The following is a 17,431-nucleotide window of genomic DNA, read 5'->3' as shown; positions in this document are numbered from 1 at the left end:
GTCAGCGGTTTTGAGGCGGGTTTTTCTTCTTCTGATTATTTGTTCTTGTCTCGGTCCAGGACCTGTGGTATTAAAATCAGAAAGGAATTCTCCCATGCTCACCCCTCCCTCTGTCTGCCACCCCCATCCCCAGCAGTGTATTATCTGAGTGCCATGTCTAATGCGGTCCAGAGGGAGGCTGGCGGAGGTAGCCGTCTGTCCCAGCCTGGAGACAGCTCATATGAGGCACAGCAGAGGAACTCCAGCCCTCCTCCTCTGCAGCTCAGTCACTTCTCATTTCTCGTCCCATCTTTCTCCTCATCTCTTATCTTTCTCCGCCTGATCCTTTTATCTAACCTTCCTTTCTCTCAGTCTGGCATGTTCTTGTTGGAGGTTTTATTTGTTTCCAGACTCGTAGCTACCACTGAGGACAGGGAGGTCATGTTCTCACTATTTATTAACTGTATTCTCTTTATGTGAATTTAGAGATTAATGGAATCGTTTGACATTTTGGTGAGAGATTTAGAGGAGCGATGCCACTCTCATGTATATAAGTGAAATGTGAAGCTACATTAGCTTAGCTTAGCACAAAGACTGGAAGCAGGTGGAAACAGCTAGCTTGGCTGTGTCCAAAGGTACCTACCAGTACCTCTAAAGCTCACTAATTAACATGCTATATGTAATTTGTTTAATTTGTCCAAAAAGTTGGACTTTCTGGAGTGACAGTGATGACAAGACTCGTGGAAGAAGTAGCTCCAGCTCATGACCTGAACTCTTGTTGACCTGTTCCTTTAACACATGGTGATTATTTTCTACTCTGACTCCAGTATTTGCAGAGTCTAAATGTTTAAGTTGGACTTCTTTCAGACCAACAAAATGATAAATAAATAAAGTCTTTCAGAATTTTACTTTAAAACAACATTAGATGCTGCCTCGTGTTTGGGACTAACGTTAACAGAAGGCATAATTTAACAGTTAACTAAACAAAAACAAAATAAAATACGGATAAAACCAAATAATGAAAAAAGGTCTTCGTGTTGGTTTCTGCTGTGTGTGAGTGACTCATGACCTCGTAATCTAAATTCCTGCCTCGTTTCTTTCGAAACCATTCACTCGGTTTGAAGCAGTGGTGCCAAACCCTTTTGGCTTGCGGACCCTTAAAATAAAGCAGTTAAACTGAAAATTGATTTCAGAGGGAGATTATATTGTAAAGTAATTTCACAAGAAAACTGCTAGAAAATATGACTGAAACAAAATAGAGCATGACAGTGACTGAAAGCCTTTATGTAAATGTATATCTGTGTATTATCTTCACATATGTGGGGAACCCTGATCCATCGTTTTGTGCCCCCATTCACTCCCTTTTCCCTGCATGTGCACCCCTCTGTCTCTGCCTCCCTCGGCCTCGGGTCACCGTGTCGTGTAAGACTGTCGTGCTGAGCTTCGCTATTTGGCAGAGGAGGAGGGAACGGGAGAGATAGGGAGAAGGGAGGGAGGTAGAGAGGCATAGAGAGAGGGAGGAGGAGGAGTTATTTTGCTCTCTTCGTGCCTCCTCGCTGGGCTGCGTGCCTGTCTGCTCTTCTCGTGTGCATGCAAGATCGCGCAGGTTGCCCTCTATTTGCCCCCATCGCTCTCTATCTCCCAGTCTCTCCTGGCTTCCCTTTCTTAATCTCTCTTACAGCCTTTGGTTCTCTTTCCACTTTTTTTTTCCCAACTTGCCCCCTCTCATCAGTTCTTAACAGCTTAAAATCCTTTTGCCCTCTCATCTTAATGATTCTACCCCCTTCTCTCTCTCTCTCTCTCTCTCTCTCTCGGTCTCTGTCTCTGTGAGTCATGCAGCGGGCACTGGCTGGGTTTGTTTGCCTGACTGCCCTCCAGGAATTGCTGCTGGCACACAGAAAGCACTACTTTGTAGACCTGCTGGCTGGGGTTAGAAAAGGAGAGTCAGAGGAGGAGAGCAGGGGAAGGTGGAGGGTGGATGGAGGGGGTGAGAGGAGAGAGGGATGAGACAAGGGAAGCACAGGGGGGAGATGGAGAAAGGAAAAGGGACAGAGGCGAGATGAGGTTGCAGAAGGGACTGCATGTCTGTGTGAGCAAGATAAAGGCATGCAGAGAGTGAAGTATAGCCTTCATAAGAGCAGCGACAGAACTTTGAATTATTCAAAGGAGTCAAGATTATTGTGTACGGCGTTTGATGCGGTCCCACAGCAGCCGCGTTTTTTATGTCGTACGTTGCCGCTCGCTCGTCGAAACACAGGAAGGCTGAATGGAGGCCAGGCTTCTCAAACAGATACAAATCATTTTGGATGCATTTATAATTCATTTGCGTCTCATCGTACAGTAGATTCAAAAGTGCACCTACACATACAAACACACACACACATCAGTTTGGATCAAGCTTATTAAGCTTTCCAATCTAAATTATTCAGTGTGTAAAAAGGGGGTTTTCTTCTTGGAGAAACGAGACCGTTAAACACGCCCACACTGATTTGTAATGTGCAGTTTTGCGATGATTGAGTGTGTGCAAAATTGCCTCTGCTGCTTTTTCAATCAAGGCTTGTGATGGACTTTTAGTGTTATTTGAACCTAATAGATGATGCTGTTACCAAGAAAAGCAGCAGAACATTACCTCTGTTAATCTGCTGAACGCCGTGGATCCAAGCACACACATTATTTCTCCACATGAGATACGCTAACTTGGAGACTCATTTAAAAGGAAGCTCTGCAGCCGGCTGAATTCCACTTCCCATCAGTCAGTTTGAAGTTGTTGTTCATGAACTGCAGAGTCAATTTTAAATGCCACTTTGTGTGAGTAAGAGTCTTGAACGTGATTCCCACAGGAAATGGCGTAAAACACGTTTGAGAACTCTTTCTTTTAAAGTGATCTTTTCCTCTTTCTAGTTTTCTGCTGTTTCTTAAACACCCCGCTTCCTTCACCTCCTCTCTGCTGCTCTGCTCAGCTCAGCCAAAACTCTCCAGCCCCATGCTTCCGGCTTAAGCTTTTTCATATTGCTCTAATATCTCTGTCACTCACACGCATGCCGGCACGCAAGCAGACACACACGCAGGAGCTTGCATACATGTGTTTACTTTTTTAGGCACACACACTCACACAGACACATGTATCTGGAAATGTCTAAGCTTTGGTCCGTATTAACCCAATATCTCGTTCCTCTTCTCTCACACGCATGACCACTTAAACACAACGATGTGCGTGCACATGTATATGCACATATGTGCACACACACACGCTTCCTGCATTAAGCCCAGGTCCATCTTGCTTCAACGATGCCCAGCTGCAACCAATGAACATTCCAGTTCGTTTTTTTTTTTTCCTCCCTCCCTCTCTATCATTTCAAATTTCAGCTCTAAGCCTTTAAGAGAGCCAGCAGCCAAATATGGTCAGGCTTGTGTCATGAACTTTGCACGACCTTCTAAAGCGGCGAAGAGATCGTGACCTTTAAGACCCTGCCTGAGGCTGAGCTTTAGGCACCATTTGGCATGACCACAGAGAGAAGTCAGATGTGCATGTGCAACTATGCACGCTGTCGTGGGTATAAGTCCGAGAGAGTTCACGACCTGTGACTTACTGAATATTTCTGACCGTTTAGTGGCTCATTTTACTGCTCTGCATCTTTGGTTTACGGCATCTTAATTATCTCAAGCACTTACTTTTATGTTCTCTTTTTTTCCCTCTGCTATTTTATTTCTTCTTGATGCTGCAGGAAAGGAAACTGTACGGTGTGGAGAGGTAATTCCCTCCAGCCAGCACGTTTTACGTCTAAACAGGTGGTGCAACCTGACAATTAACCGAGCAAGCAGATATATATTCATCTGTCCTCTCTCACAAGAGCTCACAGGAGCTTATTGTCATGAAGAGTGAAGATGGAACTTTAAAAGTTTCCCAAAGGCCATGGATGGGACAACATCTTGTTTTTGCCACCTGAAACCACTAAAAATAGCAGGTAGCTTTGGCGCCTGTGCCACAGCTTGGAAGTGGATACCATAATGATACCAAACAGCTTTATTGACGTTTCCTTCTCCCGCATTCTCCTCACCAAACACATGCAGGCATAAAAATCCACCTGTGACCAAAAGAAATATACCTCTTCAGGCCGTCACTATGCTTGACCTGAGCAAAATTAAGGCCTGCTGTCTCTGTTTGTGTGTCCAACTCTCTCTCTCTCCCTCGCTCTCTCTCTGTCTGTCTCTCTTTTATCATCATCTTTCTCTCTGGCTATGTTCCACCAGCCCTGCTGTCATCTCCTGTTTATCTAATTGGGGTTCAGAGGGCTTGAGTCTGACAGGGAGGGGAACAGGAGACGGAGACGAGGAGGAGGAGAAGGAGGAGGAGGAGGAGGCAGAGAGAGACAAAGAGACTTCAGGAACAGGCCTATTAGGAGTCTGAACAGGCGGGAAAATTCAAATCTAATTGAGCTGATCGGTTTGGAGAGCTGGTCTGCGCCGTCAGGGAGCTTGGAGGGTGGAGGACAGTCTGCAGTGTGGCGCCCAGTCAGTCCTGGTAAGTCCACCAGAGACTAGAAGTCACACTAATCTGTGGCTCTAAAGTTAATTTCAAACCTCCCTGTTCATCATTGAAATATATATTCATTAATTTGTTAGTTCATTGCCGTGAGTGTGAGTGATTAGGTGTTTCTTCTCAGGACGACCACTTCTCTGGATGTGGAGGCAGGGTTGACAACATGACAGCATGTTAGCTTTAGCATTAGCCGTGTGGAAGGTGAGCAAAATGTGCATTTGCTTGATAGGAGTTTATCGCTGATGTTGTTGGGGACTCTGGGGTGACCCATCAGAAGCAGCTGTTTTGGGAGCTGTTTTGGGGCTCCAGCACAAGGAGCATACCAAAACGATTGCAGCTTTATTCTGCTCACTCAGTGCGCCACACCTTTATCTAAAAACCCACGAACTGTAAAATGTTTATGTTGCAACATTAGCTGATGTCTTATTTTGTTCCATTGCCATGGAGCGAGTTCAAACAAGCAATTTTTAGCAACGTTAGATTTGGATGGAATAAGCTCCCTTTATATAAGTTTGGGACATTGTGTCCTGTTTTTGTAAATGATTTCTAGGTGGTGGACATACAGACATGCAGTAGATACATGTAATTTCCAATTATCCACACTTTTATTCAACTGAAAACTAAATCATTTTGATCTGTAACATATTTCATCAGAGGGACCTTTGATTCATAGTTTGTAACTTCAGTGCGTATTATTGCGATGTGTTTCGGTGACCTTTAGATATGATGGTTGGAGTTTGCATGTGCCCTCCTTGAAAAGCAACCGGGTCTAAAGCTGCATAATGAGGCAGATGCTGAAAACGTTGAATAATGCTATCACAACTCTGTGTTTCGCTCACCTATGGCTCACCTATGTGTACGATGTGATATGTATAATATGATGAATCCTCAAAAGACATCCAGTTGGGCATACCGCTATCCTTTAAAGAGGCCATTGAAAGCGTAGTAGTGTTTGGCACTCCTAAGAACTCAGCATTCCTTTCTCTCTCTAGCAAAGTGCTCTCATTCTAATGCGTGAGAATCAGGTAGCTTCTTTCACACTAGTTGAACCATGTGTAATGTGGCCTTTCAAGGAAGAAAGACAGGAAAGATGGCTTCTAATCAAGGATTTATTTAGGAGCCTTCAATGCACTCTCACGAAGTTGCGTGTAGAAGTCTAAGGGTGTACGTCTATGTGTGTGTGTGTGTATATGTATGTTCATGTGCATCTGTCTGTTTGAAGTTCAAAAGGTTAATTGTGCCATATGGAGCGTGCGTGCATGCAGGCGCATGTATGCCAGTATGCATGCAAACCAAGCTTGTCTGTGCTGAGTTCAAAAGGTTAGACGTGCCACAGTGCTGTGGATCCTGCCTTAATAATTGAGGCTTAACAAGCACATGTTAAAACATCATGATCCCCTCTCTCAGTCGTGGCTCAGACATGAGAGCAGCAGAAACAGCTTGTTTGTCCAAACTCAATTATTCACCAGTTTACGTGCTCAATGACAACCCATTTCTCACATGGAAGAATTTCACTTTATTGGTTATTATTGGGATTTTTTGGGTGATTTTTTTATATTACGTATGTCATTTTTTTTAGTTCTTTCGTTCTTCGCACATTTAAAATGTGCAGGAGGAGGAACACAACTACCCACTCACCTATTAGTCACCAGCAAAAACACCATCATGCTTCCTCACAGGGAAGGTGTGATTTTTCTTTCCGCCATGCTGAAAAATGAGGATGTCCATATCAGCCTCATAGCATGACTCTACACTTTTTATCTGCGAGATAAATCCTGTCTCGTCTATTTAATGCTGAGACGTCTGAAGTCTCAGATTCAAAGGGATTAGACAATTAATAATGTCAGTAATAACATTTCAAATCTCTGTCTGCTCCTTCTTTTAGGGCATGACCATACTAGGCATCAGTATCCTGCTCACTGGATCATGTCTTAATGAGTGACGTTACTTAGAATTGCAGAGGCTGACTTAAGAAGAATTTTCATCACGCCCTCTTCCCAAATGAAGATAGAATATATACTATATATATGCATATATACACAGTGTGTGTATACATATAAACATACTATATAGAAACATATAAACATATATAAATCCAACTGCCAGTTTCTAGTTTCTATAAAAACAAAGTCATGCTTTGTTGTGTTTGCTTATTATCATAAACGTTGAAGGTGTAATCACAGTTTTTTGTACTGTACGTCTCTTTCATATGAGGTTGGCATGTAGTCTGAAATAAGGGTTGAATTTGTCATAACCTGTGCTATTTTAAGTGAAAGCTGAAACTAGTAAACAGTAGAAAACTGGGTTATATTGCTTATTATAGTTCTGATGATGTAACTGTAATGGGAAGTATTTTTAAAGTGACCTTCACAATCGTGGTTGTCATTTAAATGAATATTTTGTTGCTGCTTCTCTGAGTGAGTGTGTGTGTGTGTGTGTGTGTGTGTGTGTGTGTGTGTGTGTGTGTGTGTGTGTGTGTGGCCACATATTACGCACATTGTGGTGACCACTTACACAGTCACATTGTGGGGACTCGCCTTCCTTATGGGGACAAACCACAAGTCCCCATAATGTAAATCATTCATTTTTAGGGTGAAGGGCTTGGACTTGGGCTCTGGTTATGGTTAGGGTCTCTAAGAAATGAATTAAAGTCTATGTTACATCCCCAGAAGTGATCGAACCATGACTGTGTGTGTGTGTGTGTGTGTGTGTGTGTGTGTGTGTGTGTGGGCAGTGCAAACAGGACAGCACAGCTGGCAACACCTTGGCTCGTGCACTGTGCCAGTGCTCATTCCCATGGCAACATTATCAAACAGCAGCCATGTGGCAGCTGTCTTACAGGTTCCAGCAAAATGGCCATTCAAATGTTGATTTGAATAAATATGCTCATCCTATCCATTGAAATTGTAATATGTGGAGCTGTGGCTGGAGAATACAATGTGCTGTGAGGGACAGCAAGCAACAGAGGAGAGCAGCCTGGTTTCTCTGGGTCTTCAGTAAGCCTCCAGTACATCTGGGGATTTAGAGTTAGGGAGGAGTGGAAGGAGTGAGGAGGCAGGAAGGGTGAGGGCCAGCAGGGGCTCATTCCCAGTGTATACAGGTGGAATTAATGGGAAGCAACAGGAAAAGACTGAATGTGTGCACACCTCCCTAAGGCCTGAAGGATTATAGCTCGTGCGCACACACACACACACACACACACACACACACACACTGGCACAGGCTTTTGATAAATACTCGCTCAGTCTTGCAAATCTAATCATTACTCAGTCCCTCTCAAATGGGCAATCTAGTTCTCATAGACACTTGGTTTTGCATCTCTCACGCCCAGAACATCACAAATCCCTTCCACTCCTTTTTTAGTCAGACATGTGTGCACCTTTAACAATTAGACTCTACGTGACTAAATTCCTGTAGTTGCCAAATGGAGACCAGCTATGAATCAGAGCACCCGTCCTATTGTCACGCTCTGAACTGCAGTGTTTCTTAATATAATGGGCTGGGACTCCAAACGTGTCTGGCACCTCCCGACATGACAAATGAGCTTGAATGTCCTGTTCATCCATCCAAGTCCGCAACTGAGGCTAAGTGTGTTAGAGCTTGGATTCTTGTCCCCAGACGGATCCAGACAAGAACTACTGTGTCCACACTGGACGTTTTATTTAAACAACGGGTTTTCACTGCAGTTAGACTCTGTGTGGTTGTTGGTGGTACTGCTGTGCACATGTCTGTCTGTTTCCGCACCTTAAAAGAAAGCTTCCTTTGGTTCGAAACATCATAAATCCTTAGAGATCAAGATCTACCACGTTAGTCCACTATTGAAAGTAAGGTATACGTGCAACCAGTCAGGTCAAGATAATAGTTTGATTAAACCATTTGCATGGTTCACAGTGTACAAATGAATTCTAGTTTTTTCCACAATTACTAGCCAGGCTGCTGTTTCTCTCGAGATATAGGGTTCATATGACAGATGAAGCAAGTCTTGGATTGAAGAAATGGAACACAAAGTTTCACAGAAAATGTTATGTATTGTTGAAAAGAATACAATGTCAAAGCATGAAATCACATAAAAGCAGCAGTTTCTCTCGCTTACTTCTCAAAGCGCTGTCGACATTGGATGCGTCGATTGAGACGCCCAGAGCTCCAAATTCATTGTCCAAAACCTCCATTGGAGCAACTACAAAGTTCTTAATCAGCAGTTTATCTCTGTTCTGTTTATTAGTGAGGATTTCATGCAATCAGTGGGACACAATTATTGACAAAAGGCTGGAGAGCGGTTTTATGTGAGTAATGTATTCATTACTTCATTCATTAATCCAGATAAAGACGTTACAGAAATGATAGAAAACACATAATCTGAGCTATCCCAATAATTTGAAGGGAAAAGTTTACACATTCAGCAGTATGTGGGAACATGATTAATTAGATTAAAAAGTAAAGAAGAAAAGAGAGAGAAAATGTTTAAGCACATGTCCCACAGCAAAAAAAAAAAAAAAAAAGACCAGTATCATTAATAACAAAATGTCATTAAGTTTCACAGCCAGAAACAGAGCAAAGCTAATATCATATACTGAACATAATGTTGTATATATTGAATAATATTTTAACTTGAGGCATTTTTCAGTAATCTCTACAATGTCATCCAAGTGGAGCCATTTTTTAGCCAGGTATAGGTCACCATCCAACCAATGTTTGCCTCGCTGCTTTCTTTCTTGCTTACTTATTTTCATTTGTTCCTCCTTCCCTCTCTATTTATCTCGCTCCCCATGTCCCTGTCTGCTGCTAAACCCTGAGGCCAAATGATGCAATAATAGGTTACAGGAAGAGAAGGGCATGAAGGAGGATGACAAGCAGGCGGGAGGAAGTGCACAAACTCAGCTTATCAAAACCGTTTTGTTCCCCACCGTCCAGGTGAAATGGGAAACAGCTCTTGCTGTGCAGGAAGCAGTGTGCAGGAGGAAACAATAATGGACAAACAGAAAGAAGGAAAAAAGAAAGCAAGGAAGATCGAAAGAAAGAACAAGCCACCATTTCCTGCTCTATGGGGAGCAAGCTGGGGGAAGAGTGGGCACCACTGTGGGAGGAGGGAGGGTGGGGGTGTGTGTTTGAGAGTGTGTGAGGCGTGCGTACGTGCAGAGTGGTGTGTGAGCGTCGGTGGAGGTGGGGACGAAAGAACAGGATGCACAGCCCTTGAGGAATGTGTGCAGCCTGGTGGCACGTCTGTGAAACTCATCCCTCCCTCCTTTCTTTTCTCCCTCTTTCCCTCCCTCAGCCTCCCCTCTGCTGTCCTTCCCTCCCCGAGACGGGACAGCAGTCACACAGGCAGCGAGACGGAGATCTGTAGAACGATATGGAGAGGACAATTAAAGGAGGCAGGATGAATATGAAAGAGCGCTGTGATGGGCAGAGGCGGAGAGAAAGGGCCTTTGGGATCTGGGACATTAAAAAAAAGGTCAGAGAGATTGTCTTCGAAGGGGGAGTGATGGATAGAGAGAGTGAGACTGAGGCGACTGCGGTGAACAGAACAGAGTACACGATCCCATTATCACTTTGCGCCCTCAAAACCCCCCAAACTTTAGTGCTATACGTCACATCTTGCTGCTGTAGCATGAGTCACCCAGGGATCTCAGGGGAGCTCTGTGAATGACTACAGCTCGCAGCTCACGACTTCAAGTTTCTATTGTTGACCTTTGTGTCACATGCTGTCGCCTCCCTCTGCCTCCTGCATACCCCGAAAGTCTCTCGTCTGACCTCTAATTGTATCATTATGTTACACCTGTGCTTCAACCTCCTATTTCACTTCAGCTCTTATATGTATCAGACCGGATCTTTCTCTTTTTTTGTTTTGTTTTTGACAAGTAGCCTTGGGCATGTTCCCTTCCCATTCATTTCATCCACGTTCTTTCTCATGTAAAACTCTGCCTTTCGCTCTCACACAGCCCCTCCTCTTCCTACCCCCCAAAAAACAGCTGCTCTCCATTCGTTCTGATTATCCTGGAGACCAGAACAGAACAGACCATGTAACAGAACAGCACAGACTGCACTTTATTTACTGTGCTGCATGCTGCCTTAGCTCTGGCTGGCTAACTAGCCACAGCAGGCCTGCATTCCAGCCCTCTGCAGTCAGCCTGCAAACTCCGTACCCTACTTTGCAATTTGTAGCGAAAGTGACTCACCTTTCATTATAATAAGTACAAAAACAAAAACAGCTACAATAATAATAATGATAATAATAATAATAATAATGAACTTTATTCATGCAAAACGTCGCAAAGTTACAAGATGCTTTATATCGTTGAGCCGGGTTTAAAACATTTCAAGACTGCAATGAGGAAAATACAGTCATTTAAAAATAAAAATACCCAACAGTGATATAAGACAAAAACAATAATGACAAAACAGATAAGACATATTGGAAATAAAAACCTTTGCTACTATTAATTTTAGCCAAATTATCTACTGACTCACAGCATTTTTTTAAAATGACTGATGCTGGTGAGGCATTAATGTAACAGCGCTGCTCCCTCCAGGTAAACCTAATGGTAACACTTGCTGTAGGCATGTGCGGCAGGTAACTTGGTGACGGGATGTGTTGTTTTCTCTGTGGGGCAAAACCCTCCACCGCTGACCAGGAAGTCAGACATGAAATCACTTTCCTGACATTGTCTCTCACTGACTCATTTACAACAGTTTTGTTTCTTAAGCGGTTTATTCAACACGTTTAACTTTCATATGCGTAGAATTACCTTTGAAATTTCTCGTGAAATATTAGATTGTTGTCTTGTGAATGACACACGAATTGCTTGCTGTTGTATTGCTTTACTCATCATTAGTCAGCACCCCAGAGCCTGTTTCCAATTATTTGTGAGGTAATATTGTGACAAATAAATGTATATGAGTAATGGGTTTCCTGGTTAGTTCTAATACTGCTGTTGTGTTTTTCCATTCAACGTGTAGAAAATGGAACTGAAAACATTTCTCCTGAAAAGAGGGTGTGCAAATGTCTGCAAACACTGTCCGTCTATAATGTGACTCACTGTATGACGTGTGTATGAGCCACTTGGTCATCAGATATAGTGTACAAGGGTCCCACGTGGAGCAGCCCCATGTTAGGAAGCAGTGGCTGAACAAAGGTCCCTGGTGTGAAAGGTATGCAGTGCAGGGTAATAACACCGATTTGTAGCAGAGAAGCTTATATATAAACACATACTGTATTTCTTCGGCTTCCAGTCCCCACTCAGACTCGTTCGACTTTCCATTGACTTTCACCTTCTCCAGATTCTCTTTGTTCACACGCAGACAGGAGGACAGGCTGGCGTGTGTCCAGGTGGCGCCTGTTTATTTGATCTATATCGTTCATGTCAGAATCCCGATCCACTCTGAGGAGTTACAAAAAATGTCAATATTTAATCTGCAGAGTTGCCAAATGTTCCATTCACGCCCACCTAAAAGCTCGAGAAAGGGGATAAAAATGTTGTTTTTTCTAAACCAGCAGAGCTTTATATGTACCAGTAGTTCTTTGGTAAACGGATACGGCAGATGATCATCCATCCTGTACTCACGGATTTCTTTTTGTTTTGTTACACGATAACAAATCACACCTGAATTATGCTGTCTCTCTGAGAGCTACAGTGGATCATTCCCCTTCAGCTTATGTCTTTATGTCTTTAAACACTGATTACTCAGAGATAGTTCCTCAGTAAAATCAAAATTTTGTGCCAGGTAGTGATGGTGATGAGAAGTTACAGGTTTGATCATTAATGCAGATTCACAGAATATTAATTGGCAATTATTCTGATCATTGATGAACTGTTTTGCAGTTCTTTGTGTGTGTTCCAGCTTCTTGTATCTTTGTATTTTCTGGTCTTCTTTGATAGTAAAATGAATGTCTTTGGATTTTGGACTCTTAGTCAGGCGAAACCAGACATTTGAAGACGTCACCACAGGTTTTTTGGAAACTGTCATCATTTTTCATCATTTTATGACATTTTATTTACCTTGCAATTTGTGTGTCAAACTATCCACTATCAGCTATCTATCCCAAACTCTCTTTATGGCATGCGCAAGTTACGTTTCATGCATTAGAAAAACGCTGCCATGAACATAATGCAGACAGGAATCAGCTCTGACATCACAAATGTCAAAGTAGGAAATGTACCGTAATCATGAGTCTGTGAGGAAAACTTCCAAACATTTCCCGTCCGGCTTCTAAACGTTTGAAACGTAGCACGAGGCTTTGTCACCGACTCTGTCAGTGTTAGCTGAAAACGAGAGTCTGTTCCTGAAACTCGCAGAGAAAGAGAGAACGCCAGAAAAGCCTGGAACTGTCATTTGTCTGTGGTACATTTAGTAAATGTTTGTTGTTGTTTCTTTTCTCTTGTAACCTTGGCAACAAGCCTTGGGGGCGCCACGGTCCCCAATTATCTGATATTGTTTTGGCAGTCCTGATGTCTCCGGTGATTGAACTGCACACATGTGCACACGCTCTGTAGTTTGACAAGGTGTTAAAGGGGGCTTACAGGATATTGGTGGGCTCAGGGCTACAGTGTCTGGCACTCTGGTAAATATCCCCCACACACCTTTAAACAAGAGGGATGGAGAGAGAGAAACACCAGACCTCGAGAAACAGATCCTTGTCGTCACCGAGGGCAGGTTTACCTGTTCTGTTTCTATTCCAAACTCTCGGAGCGTTTCTGTTGTGGAGGATGGTGGTTGTTTCAGGTCATTTTCACTGACTCAGTCTTAAGCTGTTTGTACTTTCTAGCCAACTGATGTTTACTGCCAAACACAGCTGCTCGCTAAGAAGGAGATTGTGGGGTTCATCGTGGAAAGCACCATGAAGGGCAGGACATACGCTTTCATCACGGCATAGTCTGTCGGTTTCTAATAGCAGAAGAAATCAGTCTGCGCCTTTGAAATACATATATTGCTGGAATACATGACAGAGAAACAGAATACTGTCACTGTAATGGCTACGGATGAAACTTTTTGCTTTTGTTGGTCTTTTTTGTGATTTTGAGGTGTATTTTTCACACTAATGTGTATAACTTGTTATGTCAAGACATCACACCCAGTCCAGTGCTTGTTGCAATATTAAAGGTAATATCAGGTTTTGATGATTGATTTACAATAGATTGACCATTTACCCCTTAAAAATGTGATTCCTTTGTTCCCATGTTTCACATTCTTGCATCCAAACATAAACACAAGGTTCTGACAGATAACACGGCTCAGCTCTCTTCTGTTGTCTTTTCTTTTCTTTGACAATGGAAGTTGTCCTTCAACCAGATGTCCCAAGTCAAACCCTCAGAACAGCAAAGCCATAAAAGCTTCCTCATAACTGTTCTGCAGGGGACCATGACCTCTGACCTCTGACCTCTGACCTCTGACCTCTCGGGGCTGTAGATCTTACAGCAAGAGTTCGACAAATTTGGAAATATGCTTATTTGCTTTCATTCCAAGTTTTTGTGTGGATTAAACAAATGAGATATAATCTATTATTTAATGAGTTTTAAGCCTCTTTCACACTCAAATTCAAATACTTCATCAGTCAGTCATCATTTCCCTGAACATCGATCCCGGCTCCCATTCACACATGAGCCCATGCAGGAAATGTTCCTGAACATTTCAGGACAGACTGCATGTGTGAAAAGGGTTTTAGAGGTGCTGAGAGGTGGGTATTGTTAGCATCAGACAGGGCCAGGCTAGCTGTTTACCCCTGTGCCCAGTCTTTATCATAAGCTAAGCTAATGGCTGCTGGCTTTATTCATATGTTTACCAGACAGGTATGAGAATGGTATCTATTGTCTCATCTAAATCTTGGCAAACATGTACATCACAAGATTACTTTCAGCCAACAAGAGAGACACGAGAGCTGGCCTCAAACTACCCTGACGCTGCACACAGTTTAAGCAGTTCAACCACTTCCTGAGAACGAGCTGTTCACAGATGAGACACGTTTCTCTCCTCCCTCCCTGTAGTAATATCAGCGCGGTCGGCCCACATTTTCTGCTTGACAGGTGAAAGCAGGTGGGAGAGCCGTGGGTGTCGGTCACTCGAGAGGTGAGATGAAAAGCCCAGTACGATGTCATTCACAGTCCTCCCTCTGTTCCGATTTCTGCTCCTGCGTTGGTGTGAGTCCGCTCTCGGCTCCAAGGGCAAACAAAAAGAGAAACGGCAGCAGGTTGTCAAGGCAACACGGGAGCCCCACACACACACAGGCACACATACATACAGGTGATGTGTGTAGTTTGCTGTGTGTACACATGCTTGGACGTGTGGTGATTATGTCACCATAGTTCTGTTTGCAGCGTGAGCGAGTGTTTGTGGGCTGGAGCTGAGGAACCTTTCACGACTTCAGCTGATGAGTGGGAATCTAAAGTTGGCAGCATGTCGCAAGCTTTATTTATACAACACTGTGTCTTCAGTCTCACGGCTAGTGTCCTACTTTAACACAGACTTTGGAAATGATGTATTAGTGCAGAAAATCACACCCACAAATAGAATTTCTATGGAGATCACATTGATGTATCTTTGCATGTTTCCTATTAGTTCTCTGAGATTATGCTGTGGGATTTTTTTTTTAATATCTGATTGTGTGAACTCTTCCTCTGAACAGTGCTTTCTATTCTAAATAACAAGACATTCATCATTCCGTTGCTCCTCCTCTTAACCTCTAAAGAATGTGGTTTTGATAATCTTCATCTCCCTTTCTCTCATTCTCATATGTCATTCATGTGTCATTCCCCCCAAGAGCCCTGAGATAGTTTTAATGGCTAGGCGTGCCCGCGTTTCACATGCAAATGTGGGAAAAGTAACGACCAGGCAAAATCAAGAGAAAAATTCAAAACAAATGCCTAATTAGTAGCTGGGGATTCAAATGGAGCCAACATCACCACAGCCAATATAGCAAACAATTTTGAGAGGGGGAGTTGAGAGAGGGAGTGATATAAATGTCAGGTTTTAAAGATGTGTTAATGTGCACTTTCTGGTACAGAGAAAGCATTCATGGCTGCCTTAGGGGGTTTTGTGTGTGTGTGTATGTGTACGTTTGTGTGTGAAAGCCAGTCCTCACATCTGTGTATGTGTGCGTATGTCAGCTTTTTTCATATGTGTGCCTAGCTGTATGTGTTAATTAACTACGATATGCAGCGAGCATTACCGAGGGGAAAATGGATCTGGGACAGCTCAAATGCAAACACCTTGCTTAGCCATGCAAAAGATCAGACTGACACTGTTAAGTTCAGCTTTCACTGGCAGATTTAATGATCAAAGGATTATAATCTGATCTTGGATGGCAGCCTGGGATGAATTAAGGATTCATTTGCCAGATATTAACTACGAAAAATGGATTAGGCAGGTATAGAAAGGCAAATACGGAGAAGGATGTACTGAAATTCAACCCTGACCCTATTTGCTTACAAGGAAAGCAATTTGTCTCTCCCCCCTCTTCTCCATTTTTCCTTACTGCGTTAAGAAAGGAAATGCTACGCCTGAATGTTGGCAGCCCCACCAGAGTCAATAACAGACAAAACAATATGAGTGGCAAAATTAAATAGGATAACTTTGTGTATACGGCCATATCCCTGTACGCCCTGCAAGATCCCAATCCTAATAAACTCTCCCCTGGTCTCTGCCAAATCTAATTTGTTCACTCTGCTTGTGTTTCTGCAGAGTGATCTTGATTAAGACACACACCCCTCCAAAGGGCCGGACCAACTCCTTATCTCACAACAAGGAAGTGAGGAAGGAACCATCAACACTGACACAAAGGGTGGGCCACTTGCGATGTGACTCGGCTGTGTTTAGGTTTGTGCATTTTTCCATTAGCTGTGGGGTCTAGAATGTAACTTATTGTAACGGCCGCTGGGCTGTCCAGACCTGCGCATTTCGCTTTGTTTTGTTTTGTTTTGTTTTATCTGGAAACTGAGCAATACAACATGGATACAAAGCAGGTGATGAGAGAGGGATCTGCTCTGAATTGATGTTACGTGCAAAGATCACATAGCGGATGCAGTGAACCCTATTACCTGATCAGAATTCAAGACTATAGTGCATTAACATCAAACAAAACCAGAAAACAAAAAATGTGTGCATCTTAATACTGCATGCTAATCAATATACAGTCTGTAGGTCTATGTGTAGATGAACATGTGTTAGTATGCCTGAATATGGTGGAAAATAAAGCTCAAATAAAGTCATTCTACCTATTTTTTTTATTGTCAAAATACAGTTAATTTACATTTTTATGTGACACAAAGTGCACCACCTTGTCCCTAATATTAATGACATACTGTGAGCCTTCAATGCAAATGTTCAATCTGCTTTGCCAAAAATTTAATTCATGTCCTGGACATTTCTCATTATTAAAGAAATAGCTTGACAGCCAGGAGACGTCTTATCTGAGCTTCGCTAAGCTTGGCTCTGTCCAAGGGTATGTGCCAGAACTTTTAAAAGGTAATTAACTAGTCAAGAACATAACCTCCCATAAAACCACAACTACATGTTTCTGAACAAATTAAACAACCAAGATAACATGTCATTTACTCAGTATAGTAAGCTAAGCTAACTCTGTCCTGGCTGTGTTTTCATATTTCATGGAGAGATATGGGAGCGGTATCTTCTTATCTAACTCTCAGCAAGAACACAAATAAGCGCTTCTGCCAAAATGTCAAACTATTCCTCTGATATCCAAAGTTTATGGTTTACAGTAGAGTATGCATATACTGTATGTATGAAATAGAACAAAGTGGGATGTGATGGAGAGAAAGAAAGAAGTCAAATAGAAGAAGGTACAGTATGATTTGAGTAGGGGTCCAGGTGAAATACAGAAATGCAGTGAGAATGACAGGAGAACAGGTGAGCACTGAGGAGAAAGGGGCACGTGTTAATGAATGACAATTGAGAGAGGAA

The sequence above is a fragment of the Chaetodon auriga genome, chromosome 7 (assembly GCF_051107435.1).
Source record: "Chaetodon auriga isolate fChaAug3 chromosome 7, fChaAug3.hap1, whole genome shotgun sequence".
NCBI classification, from domain to species: Eukaryota; Metazoa; Chordata; class Actinopteri; order Chaetodontiformes; family Chaetodontidae; genus Chaetodon; species Chaetodon auriga.
Note: the sequence above shows the minus strand (reverse complement) of the source record.